Raw genomic sequence first — 20,301 nt, 5'->3', positions numbered from 1 at the left:
TGCTAAAGATAAATTTGATTCATGGTTTTCAGTGGTGAATCTATGCTCCATAAGAAAGCAGACATTCAAAGGGGAAAATTGTGGTGGGGTACTTGGAAAAGATTATGAGACGCAAAGATGACCAGGGTATACTACTTAAGAAACCTATTTTAGTCAAATTCTCAAAGAAAGAAAACACGTTATGTTTCACTCTACTCTTAGGATTCCATATTACTAGTGAGGACATGAATTCTAATTTGTTAATTTTGGGACTTTTTAAAAGCACTAACTTAAAAGATAAATGCACATTCTACAACAAAGGAGAAAACACTTGTACAGAAAGTTCCTGCCACACTTAATCCAATATATGGTAAATTCAGAAAAAAGTCACAAAATGATGACAATATCATCTATCTCAGGACATGGACAGTTGCCTCTCTTCTAGTTAGGTTGCTTCTTAAAGCATTTGATGAATCAGTTTTTAAAAGCAATATATATGCAAATATTTGCATCTGATCAAGTTTAAAAAAAATCCTGATCCTGTATTTTGACCCAAATCATCATTGGCCCAAATCCAAGCTCCAGGCAAGAACTGACACAAATTGCTTTTAACCTAAATCACAGTCATGCAAAAGGAATGACTTAAAAATTAAATGTAAATATTTCACTGAGTTGCTGACCCTTGACCTATAGCTCCTAACTCCTTCACCTATAAAGGGTTTATGAACTAAAGTAGTTACTCTTGATACTGATAAATCATTTACAAAACACATTTTGTTTTGCAAAAGTGACTTAAATGTACTAGCTAGATAAACTTTAGGAAGTAACTTATGCACCTAATTATTTTTCTTTTCTAAACCATCAGAAAATCATAATGCAGAGACAGTATTTAGCATTCAGCTTTTTTTAAATCAGTGCCTGGCAAATTAACACATTAAAGTCATGTTTCTCTAATCTAGAATTGTTTTCCTCTCATAATAGCTTTGTTACTCCAACTAAAGTTTTAAAAGTTTGATGCCAAAGTTAACATGCTTTTTAAAAAATAAATACCTTCACTGAGCCGAGATATAAATCACCTCCCAGGGCCCAGCATTCACTAGGCTTTGATGTGATCCTTTGTTGTAATTGGTGCTATGTTCATGGCTCCCAGATATACGCAAAGTTTTAACATTTTGTTTCCTTGAGATTTTAAATCTCAATGCAAATTTCAAAAGGAATGGTTTTTAGCATTTGACTTGACTACTCTGTTTGGGAAGTTAATGCTACTGAGAGAAACTCCAGCACACCTGGTCGCCTCAGAGACCCTAAAATGGGCCAAAAAGAAGGACGGGAAGGATATCTGCAAAAGCAATTCCGCAAGACTAAAGTAAAAAAGCTGAAACACCAACTTAAACACGTAATGGAAGCACTGCATTAGCAGGACTGCCAGGCCCTCTTAGGATTTCCCAGTCCAGCCTCCACACGTAATTAATACCACATGTTTTCTTTATCATTCTATTTGTTCTGCAACAATCTCTTCCCAACTTTAACCCTGGCCTGCAAAGGCAGGAAGGACCCCTAGTAAACTCCAGATCCCTAAATCTGGGAAAGGGAAAGAAGGCCCCCCCCACCGCAAAGGACCAGTTACAATTTACTAGGTAACCACACCCACCGCATTGCAGAAGCCATGAACTTGGCGCGGGGGTGAGAGGTGGGGGGAGAGAAAGGGTAAGGAAGAAGTAGGACGAGATTAGAGGAAACCCAAGAAAGGAGCCCCTACTGCAAAAGCCAGGAAACATCAGTCCGAATTGGCTGAGACCCCGACTCCAGCGGTCCCAAGCCGGGGCCTCCCCACCCCCACCGCCGCAGAGTCGCCTTCGTAGACACCTCCCAAGGCTGCTCGCAGCGCAGCGGGCGCCAGGTGAGCAGCACCCTGCCGCGCCCCTGGGCCGGGCCTGCCCGCGGGGAGGCGGCAGGGGTTAGGAGGCCCGCAGGTGCCCAGACCCGAAGAAACCTCGTTCTGAAGCTTCCCTCTTCCTCCCCCACTGCCAGGCTGTGCTCCCGCGGCCGACCGGGGACGCTGCCCCAGTTTGGGGAAGAAGCAAGTTACATAAAAGCGGTCAGCTCCGCTGTGGAGCCGGGATGCTTTGTGCCCAGCGCACCTTACCGGCCCCACGCCGCGCCAGCCAGCGCCTGCACCCGGGACTAGCCCGCAGTCGCTGGGCGCTGGGCGCAGGGCCCCTCCCGCAGAGGGCCACCCGCCCAGGGCGGCGCCGCAGTGTCGCCCCCCGCCCTCCGCACTTCCCTGTGGGGAGGGCTCGTTCCCTAGCTCTCGCCCCCACCCCAAGGGGCAACTTAAAACATGGCGCCCCGAAAGGGGGATTTGCGCAAATTGGCAGAGAAAGGACGCGGGGACAGAGTCGCCCCTTTCGGCCAGGGCTCTGAGGGAGGCCCCCAGGCCGGAGGCCGGGCGCAGGCTTCGCGCGCCGGCCCAGGCGATGCTGCAGCGCGCCCGGTGGAGCTGGCAAGTCCCCGGGAGCCGGGCGCAGTGCACTGGAAGCTCAGCCCGGCGGGGGTCCCGGGGCGGGCAACAGGGGGGCACCCGGACCTCGCTGCGCGCTGGGCTCCCCCAATTCGCGCGGCCGCGCGGCTCCGGAGCCACGCGTCAGCCCCACAGCTCAGTGCGCCTCTCCCCCAACCTCCGGTTGGTCTTCCGCACCTCGGAAACCGGAGACCCCCTTCGAATCCCCCCTCTGTGGGAGGCAGAAAAGTTACCTGGGGTCTGCTGGAAGGCCGGGCACGCTGCGGCGTGGGGACCAGGCTCTGGCTCGCGTCCTGGTCGGCGGTGCGCAGGAGACGGCGTGGGGAGGAAGCCGCAGCCCAGGGCTGCTCGCCGCGGCTCCCCCCGCCCCCCTTGCAGGAGACACCGAGGCTCCGCGGAGCTGCGTCGGGGCCCACGCCCAGACAGGGTGCAAAGAAAGCCAACCTCGTCCCCACTTCGCTCTCAGGCGCGGGGGAGGGGGCCACCGCAGTACTTCAGGACAGTTACATTGGAACAGCCTCCTCCGTCCTGGCGCAGCGTCAGGCTCAGGGGACAACGCCTGGAGACAGTCGCCAATAGCCTTAGCCTTTGCATTTCCACTTAGGTAACTGCTGGGCCTCTATGTCCCCTTCTCTCACCCTCCCAGACACCCCTTGTGAGAAAGAAGGGAAGGGTATTCTTGACCTTCAGGTGAGTTATTTATTGGCTTAGGGACTGCAGTACTTTTTTTCCTTTTAAAATTCAAATTGGATGTGTCTTGCACAGGTTGTGTGCTCCAGAAATGTTAACAGATAAGACTTGAATTAAAGCTTGATAAAAGGAGGTTTCTGGTCTGTTAGCGACTCAGCTATTCCATCCAACTCAGTTACTCATCTTTCTGCAGAAATGCAAAGAAAGAAGGGGAATCACACTCTGACTTGTAGGTGAAAGAAGTAATTCCTGCTCCTGGTCATCTCACGTCGTCTTTAACCACGTAACCAAGGCATATTTATGTAAGAATTTTTAAGCCCTTTACAAACCACCCAGTCACCCCTTGGCAAGCTCAGAGACAATAAGGAATGACAGAGGGATTCACAAAAATATTGCATTTACCAATGGGTGCCAAAGATGTGATGCAAGAATAAATGCCTCTGGCAGAGATGAGTGGGTTGATCTTTCAGCCAGCCCTGAGAAGAAGGGGAGATTTGGCCTGGGGTTCTAAGATAAGGAAGCTTCAGTAGAAGAGGGAGGTGGCATTTGATTACCTTGCCCTGGATTGGAAGAATTGTCAGCTTCTATGGTGGAGAAGTTTGGAAAATTATCCTTACTATGTTGCTATAGAGTTTAGGGAACTGCATTCTGTAGAAGACATGTTATGTAAAGACAATATTCAGGAAATATTGAGTGAGAAAGTCATTTATTAAGAAAGTAATCTGAGGGTATTTCAAAGTCTAGAATTGGTATTGGGCAAATACCAGGTTGGGAAGAGACTGGCACTGAGGCAAGTGCCAGAGGTAGTAAAGTCCTAGACTCTCTTTCAAGTGATAGATAAATAAAAGTGAATTCCAAATATTGGATATATTGGAGGGCCACCTATTTGGTCTTCTATCAAGAAACCTCATATGTGAATGTTAAAGACATACATATCATATATGCACAATGTGATGGTGTATGTGTTGCATGCAAGATCTGTGAATGAAGATTGTCCTTTTTGTGGGACCGATGCACTCCTTTGAAAGTGGACTTGAACACACCATATTGTTTACAATAAATACAAAGTTCATACTTTCATTCATTTTATTGCAGTATTTTTGTTATTTTTTTTAATTGCAAGCAAACTGTTCTCTCTATGACTCACGAATCTTAATCTCTGTGGTGATAAACGTCAGTGAGAGTATATGAATGACTTTTTTCTAGGGAAAAAAATGTTAGCATACTAAGTATTCTATTTCAAAAGTGAGAAATACCTAGCTGGTTATCATAATAGTTCTTGAGTTCAAAAATTGGTGTAAAAATAGAGCTACTGCATAGTTTCATAGTAAATCTGGGAAATAATTATTATGAAACTCTTCGGGCTTGACCAAGGCTCTCCACTATTCTTTTGTGTTTGTTTTTCCTAGCACAGATGTAGAGAAAATTGTATGCCAAACACATGACATACAAGCAGGTATACCTACCTTCCTCAGTAACTGACTTGCATCTCTGAAACAGTGCTCTCTTCATTCTACCTTGTTAACATCATGTAGGAGCCCCTCTTCGTCATCTCTGTCTCCCCACAGTGCCTTACTGGGTACATTGCAAGTCACACACTTATTTTTGCTAAACCAATGAATGGACATTGAATAATGAACTACACTGAACTTTTCTTTAGGGTTCAGTTTTCTCATATAGAAAGAAAATAATGGACTAGTTTTAAAGTTCCATATGTTTCAATAATATTAGGGATCTATAAAACTGTAAGACATATCATGTCTTAATATCTGCTGAATAAAAGCAATAATGAAAACCCAAATTCTCATTAGCATAAAAAATAATGAGATCTTCATTTGTTTTTGTTTTCAGTTTGGGTTTTTTTTGAGGGGGGGCAGTACCAGGGACTGAACTCAGGGCCACTGGACCACTGAGCCACATCCCCAGCCCCTATTTTGTATTGTATGTAGAGACAGGATCTCACTGAGCTTTCTAGTGCTTTGCTGTTGCTGAAACTGGCTTTGAACTCAGGATCCTCCTGCCTCAGCCTCCCAAGCTGCTGGGATTAGAGATCTTGAAGGAAAAAGGAATTAACAAAGTAAAAGCATGGTGGTGATACAATTAGATTTGCTTTCTTTCCTGGAGGTCTAACTTTTCCCTACATCCTCTATCACAAAGAAACTTATTTAGAACCCAGATAAGTCTTTATGCTTGTCAGTGCAAAACTCACTGTGCTTTTTCAATCAGTTACAGAAAAAGTAGTTCTTGGGTCCAGGGAATATCTTTCACACAGTCCCAAAGTTAGTGCTGATTTGGGACAAGAGCTCAGTTCTTCAGATTCCTAGTTAAGGATATACAGACAATGACTGGAATGTTATGCAAATGTTGAAATAATCCACAAGAAATGGGGAAAGAATCCATTACTCCAGTTGTAGGTCTTAAGATGCCCATTCTGGTTTCCACCACTATACTCAGGCTTACTCTACAGCACACGAATTCTATTTCTGGCCTTTCTATAATTGCTGCACTGAAAGCCAATAAGCCATTCTAACTTCTAGTCACAGTACAGCAAAATGGGTGCAGCTTTCTTCAGGTAATGTGTGCAAACCTACCCTGCAACACTGAAGAATCAGGATCCCCTATGAACCTCCATCCAACCACAAACATCAACAGAATACTGACTCACTGGGATTCTGCCTCCTGAACAGCAAGGACAACACCAACATGATAACCAAGGGAACAAGAGACAGAATTTGCAGGTTGTATGACAGCCATGTTATCAGCATCATGGACAAGATTCCAGGAAGAAATGATAGAAAATCTGACCTGTGAATCCATCTGAAATTTCCCCCAAATATGAGGATTGAAGGAATACTGAAGCTTGACCAAACGCTACAAATGTTACTTTTCTAAGCATATACACTCATTTGTCCTCATTTGTTCAACCTCAGCTGCTGCCTTACTAAAATGTTAACAACACTTGCAGTAACTAGTTGAAGCTGATTTTATGCTCAGAATAATGTCAGGCACAAGAATTGCATATCAAATCCTTGAAATCGGTGCACAACGACTCAGCCGCAGCATTATTGGAGACCATAAATAAGAGAAATTCAGGGATGAATGCATAATTCAAAAGCAACAAGCTTATCCTTCTGAAATAAAAATTCATTTAAGAGTTTCTAGATTCTAAGAATAGTGTTAAGTTTATAGCTCATTAAGACTTCCAGATGCTGTCTTCATTCTGGTTGTGTGTACACCACTTCAGGGGTCTACATACAGGCAAACTACAGATGCAAAATGAAATAAAAAGCCACTGATCAGTACAAATGCAGCACACAATGTACAAAACCATGTACATGAGCAGGAGCAAGATGTTAACACACCATCAAGAAAAGTCATTCCCATTCATCAGAATTTTGTATTTGCCTCCTTTCTTTTTATACTCTTATAATAATAGCCATAAAAGTGGGGCCAATTATTATTACATGTCTTTCATTATATTAAAACATCCTTTTTTTAATATATTCTCCATTTCAAGTGTATTTTAGAAATAGGCCTGGGCATTTTTAAATTGAATAATTTCTAACAATAAAATCATGAGGGTTATTGTAATGCTCAATTGTTTATAAAGTTGAAATGCTCAATAATTCTATTCTTCCCTTAAATAAAAATGAGATCCATTAAGAATATTGGGGGGGGGGTACTGGGGATTGAACCCAAGAGTGCTTTACCACTGAGTTATATCCCCAGCCCTTTTTATTTTTTATTTTGAGACAGGGTCTCACTAAGTTGCTGAGGTTAATTTTGAACCTGTGACCCTGCTGCCTCAGCCTCCTGAGTTGCTGGGATTACAGGCATGTGCCACCATACCTAGCACATTAAGAATGTTTTCTATTTGGGGATTTTATATATATATAATACAAAGACTGGAACAGTAAATATGAATAATGGGGTTTGGTCATATAATGGGGTTTGGTCATCTGTAGTTTTATTTAGTTCAAATCCCAAATAACATAAAAATCCATTAAGAATATTTTATATTGGGGAATTTTATATGCATGGTAAAATATGAAAGAAATGGAGTTGGTAATCTGAAATATTAAATTCAAGTCCCAAACAGATGACTGCTGCTGGTTTATGCCAAGATACTTAACATTTTAATCACTTCTCCCAAAAAAGACATAAAATAAATGCCAGTGAGCCTCTCCATGTTGTAAATAATCCTAATCAGCTATTGTATTTCATTCCAACAGCTATCAACAAGAATTAACCAAGGAAGAAAGAATGAGTAAGTAGGAAGACACGTTCAGAAGCCTGGCTTATGAACTTCCTGGTGCCATCTCCAGGTTTACATTGCCCTCTTTAGGCAAACACATGACAGTTAACTTTTTTTTTTTTTTTTTTTTTTTTTACCAATTATAATCTCCAACTTTATTTTGAATATATTTACATTAGTTTCCATTAATTACAAACATGATCAGTTTCTGTCCATCTGTAATTAGGCCATTTGTTTCTTCATTATTTATCATTTATTTTTTTTTTACGTTTACATAGCCAGATTGTGGAACCAACCTAGATGCCCTTCAGTTGATGAATGGACAGTTAACTTTATAGAGTAAGAAGTTCACAGCAATAACTACTCCAAGAAAAAAAAAAGTGGTCGGCCTTGCTTTTTAATTTGATGCCTGTTTTCCAGCACCTTTTCCCCGCTTTCCAGTGGTCCCATGATGTGTATTTGCCAGCATGGATACAACCCGAAAATGGGATTGCATTGGAGTCTACAGCTTCCAGAATGGTCTGGAAATCAATGAAAACATCATCTAGAATGTCTGTGTCCCTTGAAATAAATTTGTTTAATAGGTCAAAGCTATTTTAAAACCAGCTGTAGCAGTTCAAAATGTTATTAGGGATTTGTCTGAATATCCGAAGATGACTCATTTACAGGTAACAGATTGGAGAAGAATACTGGAGTTTCTCAAACGAGGTGACCTGAAGTTTACTAAGTTACATATGTCAATAATAAATTTAGAAGGTGATACACATATTCACATCATTTATATCAGAGTGCTTGTTAATAATGCAAATTTATGAATCCAGCCCCAGACTAAACAAATCAGAAGGTCTGGGATGGGGTCCAAAGAGCAAGCTCCCCAGATGATTACAATTCCCACTGACTTTTGAGAGCCACTGATCTAGATGGCCAGATGACATTAGCAATCCCACAGGTGACAAAGGCTACACAGACAGTGGTTCATAGAAGCTAGAACAGAAAAAAAAAAAGTGGTATCATAAAAGCCTCACTGGGACACCCAGGTGCCTGAATTGAAGAGAGTCTACACCCCAACAGTCAGTGCAGATTTTGCAGAAGAGTTATTGCTTGGATTCTGCTGTTGTATGCATCAGTCTGCAACAGCAGTTCATTAGCAGTAAGTATAGTAATAAATAACATTGAAAGATTGTTCTGTTCCTGGTTCCAACAATAATTGCATTAGATGCCCATTTATTGAAGATTGCAGTACCAGTACAACTCTGACCTTAATTCCTAGGCACACAAAACATCTTCACAATGTTGCCAAGGGATGTCTCATTAAAATGGAACTAATTCCTGGCATTTTGGGTTAAATTTGAACTGACTATCCTAAACCCATGAAATAGAGACTTTAACAAAATTAATACCCTTTGGTATAACATAACTAAGGAAAAAAGACATTTCTGTACTAACTAGTGAACCAAATTAAATAAATTGAGCAAAGGTTACACCTTCCCACCCTTAAACACAACATGAGGAATTTTGTTTATATAAGTAATCCTGTTGAATTAATAATTTGGTGATGTTATATAGGTCTTATATTTTTCACATCAATTTGTAAGATTATTTTGATTTTATGGTTGATGAAACCTAAAAGCACAAGAAATTTGAGTTTTATATTTATATGTATTTGAGGCAACATAGGGAATGGGGGGGCATTAGAAATATCTTCATTCATTGAAGTGGCATAAAAGAATGAGATTTCAGCTCAGTAAAAGAGAGCTGCCATTCTAATGTGGGCCACTCTGTGTTATGAGCAGTGGACTCTGTAGCTGTAATGTTCAAAGAGATAATACCAGACAACATCTGTGCTCTAGAAAAGATTCCTCTATCCAGAAGGCATTCTGGCAAAGTCAGCCATAAAGTGCTGTCAAACTCTAAATGAAATTGTTTTCCAAGAGTTTGTCACTCGGGAACTAGGGCATCCCTGATTCTACACTATTTGAGGTAACAACTCCAATGTGGACTTTAAGAAGGTACTCATGCATTTATTTGTTTTTTGAATATCCTACAAAAGTTCTCTATTATGGATTGAGATAAGATTTGGCACTAGTTCAGTGCATTTTCTTCATAAATCTCCTGATAGTCTATACCACCTCTTCTCCAGAAAGATGTCTTCTCTGATTCATCAACTCTAATCTATTTTGTGTCCTACCCTTTTCTCATCTGACCTTTCTTTACCTCTGAGCTAGGCTTTATTGAGTTAACGTAGGTAGCCAGACATGATATTGTTTTTTGAGTCAAAGTATAAATATCTGGAATGGAAAAACCACTAAGCTTTTCTCTGAATTTTTCCTGGGTGTCACGATGCCTGTTTCCAAATTGTGCCTCTGTCTAATGGAGCAAAAAACATACATGTGCCATGTTACATTCTCATGAGTGCCATTGTGGCCTCATGGACAGAATATTAGATAATGTTTTAGAATCGACTTTTGTCAATATCAGTATCACTTGAAATATTCTTTCCATTCTCAACCATGGCTTAGCATTAGAAGAATCACTTGGGTGTGATTTTTAAAAACAGTAGCTAAAATCATGTTATATGCATTTATAAATATACTCCAGGGATAAAGAGTCAATCAAATACAAATAAATGGATGAATGAAAGGAAGTCTAGCAGAGTAGAGGACGGGGGGAAAGGGGGGAGGGATCATGACTAAAATTGAATTCCATGCATGTATGATTTTGTTGGGATAAACCTAACAACTATGTATAACTATAAAGCTCTAATAAAAAAAGAAAGAAAAAATAAATGTAGCAGTTTTTTAAAAAAGGTATTCTAAGTCTTGGTTTCGAAGTTTTAATAGTGTTTCCCAAATAAATAAAAAGCATTAGCTGAAGTTAATTATCATGGCTAGGAGATAGGTACATGTGGGTTTGTGAATTCTTTATACATTGGGTACATTGGAATTATTTCACAATGTTATGACTTGGATATAAGGTGTCCCCCAGAAGCTCCTATTAATGCAGGAATATTCAAAGGTAAAATGATTGGATTGTGAGAACTATAACCTAATCAGTGTGTCACAGTTTGAATGGAATGACTGGGTGGTAACTGTAGGCAGGTCGGGGTCTGGCTGGAGGAGGTGGGTCACTGGAAGTATGCCCCAGAAGGGTTGGAAGGGTTATTTTTCCTGCAGCCCTTCCCCCCACCCTCTACTTCCTGACCCCACTATGAGCTGAGCAGCTTTCCTCCCCTGGGCCTTCCCTCATAATGTGCTTGCTGCTTTAGCTTGGGCCCAGAACAATAGAATCAGCCATCTATAGACTGAGACCACTGAAACCATGAGCCCCAAATAAACCTTCCCTCCTCTAAGTTCTTCTTATCAGGTATTTTGGTAACAGCAACACAAAAGCTAACTAAAACACATAATTAGAAGTTTAAATTTAAAAAAATGTAAAATACTGGTACTTGATGTTTACCCTGATTTGATTATTACACCCTGAATACATATATGGCATTATCACTCTATACTTGATATTAGCTCAAAACCTCTGGGTAGTGGGACCCAGGAAACGGTATATCTAACATCTTCCCAAGTGATTTGTATGTGTTGGCAGAGTTGATAAACAGGAGTAATAAGAGACTAAAATACAATATTAAGAATTCCTCAAAAATCATTATACCAAAGAGATACCTGCACATTCATGTTTATTGTGCACTGTTCACAATAACCAAGATATGGAATCAACCAAGGTTTCTGTTGGCTGATAAACACAGAAAATTATATTTGTGTAACACACACACACACACACACACTACACAGTGGAATTCTATTCAGCAACTGGCTGCAAAAAGGATAGCACTGGAGAACCATTATGTTAAGTGACATAAGCCAGGCACGGAAGAAAAATACTGCATGTTCTCATATGTGAAGCTAAAAAGAAGTTGAACTGCTAGAAGAAAAGAGTAGAATAGAAGTCAATAGAGGCTGGAAAGGATGGGAAGGAGGTGGGATAGAGAACCTGGCTAATGAGTACCTAAATACAATTAGGTTCAAGGAATTTGGTGCTCTTTAACACAGTAGGGTGACTATGGTATACAGGAATTTTTGTGGGTTTCAAAACAACTAGAGTAGTCCAAAGGTACCCAGCATATAGAGATGATAAATGTTGGAGGAGATGGAAATGCTGGTTACTCTGATCATTATACATCATATACATGTATCAAGTTATCACACTAGGCTCCATAAACATGTATAGATATTATGTGTCAATTTTTAAAATCCTGAAAAAAGAAAAAAATAATATCTCAGAAGAGGGATGTCATAAAAATAAACATTAATAGGAGGTACTTAATTTTATTTTTAAGAGATTACTTGTAGTACCTGATAGAAGCTACTAGATTAAACATACACGTCCCACCTCTATTGAAGCAAGGCATTTTGGAGCACTCACTGGGCGTGCTTTGGCAGTGTCTGCCATCAGATTTGTTGGTGCTCACACTAGGGAAAACCTATTACTGTTCCTGGCTGCCCATTTCATAGTAATGTGTCAATAAAATGCTGGCATATTTCACAATTGGCATAAAGAACTCATAGCACACAAAATATCAAGACTAGAATTTCACCAACTCTTCAAACATCCAAAAGAAAAAGAAATATCATCCATGGTTTTATTCCAAGTTCCTGTGTGATGTGGAGAAGATACTCATGAGCACTCATTATTTTAGGTGATGAATGATACAAGGTTCTGGCATATACTTTGTTAATATTTGAAAAATCGGAGGAGTCTGAGGGAAATTGTGTCTAAACAGAACATGAACATTTTATGAATTGGCTCTAGCAGCGTTTCCCCAGGGTTTTCAGGCTCTGGGATAACTACATCATGGTACCTCTACACATTCATCTCTGCTATTATCCTGGGACCCTTAGAGTTGTTCTCCAAACAGAAGATATTGTGAGTTTAGTAAAACATAAACCAGACCACATCACTCATTTGTTCAAAGTCCCCAAAGGCCTCCAAGACCTGCATTGTCTGCCATTACCCTATTCAATCACTCCATCCTGACTGCACCTACCAACCACATTCTGCTGTCTCACTCTGGAGGCTGTGGTCTCCTTGCTGTTCCTCAGATAAGCCAGGTATACTCCCACCTTCCGCTTTTGTACCAGCTATTCTCTCTGATATGCTAAGGCCCTCACCTGCCTCCAGTGTTTGCTTACCAGTCAATGTTCCAAGAGGCCTACCCCATTTACCCAAAGGTCTGTGTGGTAAAGGCTTGGTCTCAGATTTGGTGGTGTTAGGAGGTGGAACCTCTAAGAGGTGGGACAGAATGGGAGATCTTCAGGTTACTAGAAGCATAACTTTAAAAGGGATTGTAAATCCCTTTTTCTTTCTCTTTTTCACTTCCAGGCCATGAGGTTACTCTGCTACATGCTCCTGCCATGATGTTCTGACTAACCACAGGTCCAAAAGCAACAGGGGCAACTGACAATGAACTGAAACCTCCAAAACTGTGAGCCAAAGTGAGTTTTTTCTCTTTGTAAGTTGAATATCTCAGGTGTTTTTTTATAGTGATAGAAAGCTTGTTTATACACCAGGCACTCCTACCCCCTTACCCTATTTGAATCTTTTTCTTGTTGCCTAACAAACCATAACATTTCCTCATTTAGTATGTTTAATGTCTCTTATTATGTTTGATGATGTCGATCTCACAAAGGCAGGGGCCTCCTATTCTCCAGGTATCCCAGTCACCTAGAGCAGTACCTGGCAAAGGAGAGGTGTTATGATTTAGACCCTAAGTGTCCACCAAGGGCTAATGTATCAAAGGCTCAGTCCCCATCTAATGGCACTACTGAGAGTGGTGGTTCTTTAAAAGATGGGGCCTAGTGGGAGGAAGTTAGGTCTTTGGGTGTGTGCCCTTAAAGGAATAGGATGACTTTAGCCCCTTCTCTCTCTCTCTTTGCTTCCTAGCCACCATGAGGGGATAAACTTTGCTTTACCAAGTGTTCCCACCAGGATGTTCTGTCTCACCACAGATCCCAAAGCAGCAGAGCCAGCCGTTTGTGCACTGACACCTCTGAAACCATAAGCCAAAATAAATCTTTCCTCCTTTAAGTTATTTATCTCAGTATTTTGTCACAGTGATGAAAAGATGATTAACACAAAGGCATTCGATCCAGATTTATTGAATAGAAGAATGAAAAGAGCATCAGGGAGTGCAAATTATGGGACTCTGTGAGGAAGGTGACTAGAGGAATAGGTTCAGAATTGAAGAGCTAGACTGCCCAGGATTGAAATAAGACACAAGGAGGAAATTCGGAGGGGAAAACCAAACATAAGAGGGAGTGATCAATGCATGATAAAAATATATATGTAGATATGTGACATATGGTAATCCTCCCTTAACTGTGGGAGATATGTGCTAAGACCTCAATGGATGCCCAAAAGTTCAGATAGTACTAAACCCTATATAGACTATGTTTTCCCTACATATCTATGATAAAGTTTAATTTGTGAATTAGGCACAGTAACAGATTAAGAACAATAACTAATGATAAAATAGAATCATAACAATATATAGTATTATAGATATGGTCTCACTTTATGAAAATATCTTATTATAATTATATTATGCTCGCCCTTCTTGCTGACAGCAGGTAACTACAGAAAGCAAAACCAGGGACAAGAGGCGATTCCTGCATATTGCTTCCATCCAGCGATGGATCTGATTTGGGCAAAACCACGCTAAAAAGCTCCCAATCCTCACTCCTGAACCAACCTAGGTGACACCAGCAGGGTTGCTCTTCCACCACCCACCCAGAGATAAGAGGAAAGAGTGGTGGAGCCACTGCTCTGCATGGGCCCCTGGGACATTCCATCACAGCAGGGAGATGATGAGCACTTATCTTCTCAGGACAAAATAAAATGTGACCTGATCTGAGCAGGGCTGTCTTTGCTCATGTGCACAATGGCAATGACCACAGCAGTGGAAAATGTCAGATCATCTGAAGCAGAAATGTCCAGGCTAATATTAGTTTTCATATCAATGGTTGCCATGGTGATATCTATAAGGATTTGGCAATAATTGAGGAGTGAATCCTTTTCAGAGAGGCTGGTGAAGGAAAAGAAGTTGCAAGCCAGCCTCTGTTCTCACACATCACTCTCATCCCACATACTCCCATGAAATGGCTCACTTCTTTTTATTGTACTTGGCATGCCCACGGAAGATGAATTCTAGATTCTATCATTTCAGGCTCGAAGCCTGTGTTGTCTTTCCATGTGGTCTGCATTAAGGTTTTATTCAGTGATCCACCGTCTTCTTTCAAACCTCACCAGGTAGTCATTACTTCCTCTGCCCCCTGATCCCCAGATGCTCCTTCCATTAGGGCACCCAAGTTCTAGGGCCTCCCATCCTCTGGGAGGGACTGTCCCCATGTGGTAGCCACTGTCTACGTTATCGCCATGGCCATCCTTCAAACACACATTAGGAGAGTAGGGTTGGGTATAGTTATATCTTAACCCCCCTTTTACCCCCACCACTAGATAGATGGCAAGCGCTGTGAGGGCAGTGGCTCTCTGCTGCACAGGTTTGTGTTTCCCCGTATCAGTAACAAAGCACACTTCTATTAACCCTAATAGAAACTGAAGGGAAACCTAGCACCTAGCTTGGGGAATACTGCCACTCATCTCCAGTCAGGCAAAATGGAAACGCAGGCAGGTTGTCTTCCAGACATCTAACTCTCCCCCATCGCCTTGTGGATCTATTACCAAGTCCTGTGCATTTTACTTTAAACCATCTCCTGGGTCTGTCCACATCCCTCCTATGTCCTGCAATTGCCTCTCTTCAGGCCTCTAATCCACTTCCTGCCCAAATGAGTAAGCTCTCCCTAACCCTTCCGGGGTGCGGTCACTCCTGCCCCGGCACATTACCCACTCTTCTAAGGGAAAGGACAACACTCCTCAGTGCCTGGAGTGCCCCCTTCCTATGCTCCAGGCTGCTCTTTTTCAATCCCTCTTTTTCAATGTCCCTAACTAGATCACACATCGTCATAAAAGGGACTGGTAGCACCAGTCCCTTTGCTTTTCCGCGGTCACCGCTGCACCCAAGCACTGTCTGTGTGACCACTTGATCAACCACTGTCTCCCTTCACTAGATGTAGGTCCCAAACGAGAACTTGGGCCACTTCTGCCCACCACTGTGTCCCCAGCCTGCACACCATCTGGCATGTGGGAGACTGTCGTAAATATTTTTGATAAGCAAATATTGATGGACTTCCATTATTGGAAACAGTACAGCATCTAAAAGTTCAGTTTCAGTTTATCCAGCAGGTAACCAGGGACTCCCTATTTCTGCAAAATATAAAAGAAAAATCAAACAAATAGACAAAAAAAAAAAAAAAAGTCAACAAGGTTTTTTAAACCTTGGACACTTAAGTGAGGCTTATGATAGACACTCAAATATCCAAATATTTATCAGTAGCATTTGCAAATATGGACTGAGCACTTACTCTGGGGGAGGAGACAAGTCAAGCTGCTCATCGCTTTATCTTTCAAGAGCCCCAACCTGGTCACTTCCCCTCGCAGTATAGCTGGCGTGGTAACATTTGGTGTTGAAATGCTGCCCGCAGAGAGGGAGAATGAAATGACCCAACTCTTCGGTGACTTGGATCAACCTCTGAATTGCATTTGATGGACTCAGGTTTGCTCCCTGGATTACCAGCATTTACTGATAGGAAAAGTTAGAGGGCAGAAAAATAAGAGACATCTGTGTGGGGATCGGTGACAGGCTGAGGGAACCCAGGACAGACAACCGTTTCTCTGCCCGCCTTGGGCCGGCGTGGAGGACAGAACAGAAGTCCACAGACCTGGCCCTGCGCCCGCTCCTCCGCTCGCCAGCGCACGACCTTGTGTAGGCTGCCTTGCCTCATCTCCTTTTATCTGCTTTCTCATCTCTAAACGGAGTGACTAAACCTGCTTCAAGGATCATTGAGAGAATTAAATGAAATAATTCATGTAAAAAGCACTTAGGAAGCTCTAAATGCCATATAAAGCCCTCTAATGGTGTAGCGCACCATTGTCGCGCATTGACTCACAATCAAAGCCCTTGGCTGCTCTATCTCCACCAGCACAGCCAGAAGGTCCCTGAGGTCTCCCTCTCGTGTTTCACCTCTGGACACAGTGAGGCAGACACTGGGCAGGGAAGCCTATGGAGAACCAGCTCATTCAACAGAATGAAGGAGGAGGCTGTCCACCCCTCGGAGGAGCGTGGTACTTAGAAATCCCATTTGCGGAGGAACTTGGACGCAACAGCCAGGAGCCATGGGTACCCTCTGCTGGGACTGCTGACTAGGTCATGTCACCTGATGAAAGAGGTAGGGACAGGAAATCACATCTGCTCAGAGAGACCATTTTTAAAGAAGCACATAAAGACAGATTTTAGCGTATGTGCTTTTCCTAATATTTTTCTCCCAGTCTTGGAGCCACTGCTCAAAGCATTTTTAAAGCACGTGTTTGAGGAAATTATTTTAAGAGCACATTTCTCATTGTCTTAGAATCACTTCAAAAACTGCAAATACTAATGTGGTTGAAGATGGACTGTTTTTTTTTTTTTTTCCCCCAGCAGTCAAGATGATTTAGCACTGAAATAATGAGAAAGGAAATTAAGTGAGGTTAGAGTTCTTAGGGATCAAAAGAAAAAAATATACAGTCCTGAGTTTCAATGGTCAAAGTGTGAGTTTTGGAATCCAAAAAAAAGTAGTTCCAAAAAGATATTGAACAACAGAACCATCTTTACCCATAATTACTACTGTCATTTATTGAGCACTTACTATGTACTGGGCACTCTGTAAGTACTTTACATATATTCTCTCACTTAAGATTCAAAAAAATGCCTAATTGTAGTATACCCATTTTACACAGGGGTTGGACAACTTGCCTAAAAAATCACAACTAGGTAAAAGGCCAAATTGTACTTAACTGCATGCATATTTTTAAAGTTGGAATTTCCTATCTTCAGGTTTCCCATTCCCAGGTTCAATCAAATGCAGAATAAAATATATTCAGGAAAAAATGTGTCTGTACTGAATGTGCACAGAGTTTTTTCCTTGACCTTACTCCATAAGCAATATAGTATAACAACTAATTACTTAGTATTTACCTTGTATTAGATATTGTAAGTTATCTGGAGATGATTTAAAGTATATAGGATGATATGTGGGGGTTCTGTACAAACACTATGTGGCATTTTAAATAAGGGACTTAAGCATCTGGGTTTTGGTATCCGTGGGGGTCCTGGAACCAGTCCCCACAAACCAAGGGATGACTACACTTGAGTGTTACCTTCCTATTCAAGAAGATAGCATTTCTTTGATTGTATACACTCAATATATTTGTTTTTAAAAATGGTTAAATTTCATCATATCGATGTGAAGACAGATTGCCTCAAGAGATACACAGGATTATTTGAGTCTGGGCTTAAGCTACTAAAAACAGAGCTTTGCGAATGCACAGAACTTTCCAATTCTGAGAGAAACAAGCACATCCTTCCAAAAGGGAAGCAAAAATAAGCCTAATAAAAACCCAAAAAAGGGTGGCAGATAATGGCAGTTGTATCCAGACATCATTCTACTTTTGTGGAGAGTGTAAGCCTGTAGTATTCAGAATAATTATATATATTCTATATTTATTTAACTATATAAAGGTAAAGTTGCGGTGTTAAGAGCTGAGACTGGGCAGTGAGAGCAAGTTTACGTTTGGCTCTAGAAGTTGCTTGATCTTCAAGGTCAATGTCTTCATTCCTAAATGAGTATGACCATGGTCCTCTCTTCATGGGATTGCTTGAGAATCAATACCCAAGGCTACTCCAATTGTGCCTAACATGCAGTAAGCACAAATAAGTTAGCTACTGTTATTAACATTTATGTAAAAATACATCGATTTTTCTGAAGAGTCATTATCTGGAAGAGGTCATCATAGGACAACATTCATATTCTACAGGTGAACTTGGTCTTTGTCAGTGGTGTAATTCAATTAGACTATGTCAAGTGTTTGAACATTAGGAGTATTTTCCTTGCCAATATTACACAGTGTCTGCAATTAATTTAATAATGATTGCTAAAGTGAAGAGTTTTCAAAACTATTTCTGTATAAGCCCCGGAAAAAGAATGATTTGGCAAACACTCCTTATGAAGATGAATAGACATCTTTTTTTTTTTTTTCCTCCTATAGAGGACTTTGTGATCTTCAAAATATTTGGCCACAGTTTTAATTTTACAAAATTGAAGCAGCCACAGTTACTCCAAAGTTACTGACCAAGAAAAATAGATATAGTATTTTCTATAATGAACTATTCTCATATCATTTAGTTTGGTTTCAGTAAAAACCTTATTTACAAATGAAAGGAAATTGTCCTTGCTTTCCTATTTTGGAGCATTGATTTTAAGGAGAGAGTGGGGGTGGAGAGGACATTACATGTACCCTAGAGGATCTACCCTAAAGTACAGGAAGTTCTTGCTTCTTATCCAACTTTACAATGCCAGAGAAACTTGTACTAAGGTCATGAATGCCCTGATAACTCAAGACAATGCTTCCTAGGAACAATGCCCAATATGGCAGTTTGGTATAATTGAGATCCCATAATTTATCCAGATTTCAAGCTTGTCATGGGTTAAATAGTCTTTTGTCTGGATACCTGGAAAGCCAATCACTAAAGCATTCTTTCTGAAGGAAAATGTCTTCTGAGTTCCATATAACCAATGAATGGACTTAGAGATGTAAATGGGTATAAATTCATGACCATTTGGTATAAATCAAAATCATATCACAGATTACATCAATCACATAACATTTACTTGGTTACCTCCCTAGAAAAACCTATCTGGGCTAAACAAAATCATTGAGGATTTAATAACTGCCTCAAATTCTTTGTATCAGATCCAAATGAAATAGTTCTCATTTCCCACATAATAAACAGTTTTCTAGTAATACCAGAGAAAATTCATTCTGTGTTCACCTATACAATGACTTCAGTTAATATATTCAAAATTTTGATTTTATGCACTCTCTAGCAAGAGCATGTTATTTAGCTTCCCATTATGTGATTTTTCTTTTCATCTTATTTTGATCTTTAGCTGAAATAACTGACCCCATCCCGATATGAAAATACAAAGCCCTCTCTTGACCTTGCCCAACATGACCTTTCCCAACAGAATTTCCTTTCCTTACAAGTTCTGTCAGAATTCATTTGCTGGCTTAGGTTCTTCTGTAACTCTAACTTACAAAAATGCAGAGAGTAATTTAAGGTGTTTGTATAAAAGGATGATATAAAAATGGAAATTGCACAAGAGCTGATTAAAGCTAAACCTAAAATTAGATGGGTTCCCTTGATTAATGCCATAGCAACAGTCTGATGAGTGATGGATAAAGAACAGCCACATCGACACTCATCTAGATTCACTAACTTTAAGAGTGGAAAAACTCATCCTCACCTTAAAGTTAATTTTTAAGTAAAAGCTCCCTCTGAGACAATTTTGGCAGCACTATCAACTTGATAAGAACAACTTTTTAATCTTAACTTTTTCAAACTGAATTCACTCTGTAGGAAGAGACAACTGGTTACCGAGATCAGTCAAAGCTGCAGGTAAAGTACCAGTTCATCTAAATAGGGGAATTAGGCATACAGATACTAAAAGTTCTAGAGAACACTGCAGGATGCCCTGCCATACCATTTGCAGCACCATTCTGAAAGTCTACATTTGTTCAGGTACGTTGATCAGGAAGGGGAACATTTGCACATTTATTGAAAGGAAATTAAATGGCAAGTGTTGCTATGTGACTGGAATGTTATATTCCATACTTTACATGGTAATTTCCAACACTC

General features: G+C 40.9%; 1 protein-coding gene and 1 long non-coding RNA gene across 27 annotated transcripts in view; one reads left to right on the top strand and one right to left on the bottom strand.

Annotated features, from left to right (window-relative positions):
- Positions 1-20,301, bottom strand: part of Epb41l3 (erythrocyte membrane protein band 4.1 like 3) — a 173,103-nt gene that overhangs the window by 138,790 nt on the left and 14,012 nt on the right. The window contains exon 1 of one of the 26 annotated variants that reach the window (XM_047525960.1): positions 2,734-2,974. The exons of the other annotated variants lie outside the window; for them this stretch is intronic. The gene's annotated coding sequence lies outside the window, so the exon portion shown is untranslated. Of the gene's footprint in view, positions 1-2,733; positions 2,975-20,301 lie in introns of those variants that run through there. 26 annotated transcript variants of the gene reach the window in all.
- On the top strand, positions 1,665-7,552 carry LOC124965223 (uncharacterized). The gene is made up of 3 exons (XR_007105129.1): positions 1,665-1,879; positions 3,384-3,492; positions 7,423-7,552. It is a non-coding gene; the product is annotated as an uncharacterized LOC124965223 (long non-coding RNA).

This window comes from Sciurus carolinensis, chromosome 15 (genome assembly GCF_902686445.1).
Source record: "Sciurus carolinensis chromosome 15, mSciCar1.2, whole genome shotgun sequence".
Classification (NCBI taxonomy): Eukaryota; Metazoa; Chordata; class Mammalia; order Rodentia; family Sciuridae; genus Sciurus; species Sciurus carolinensis.
Note: the sequence above shows the minus strand (reverse complement) of the source record. Positions and strands in the feature narration are given on the sequence as shown.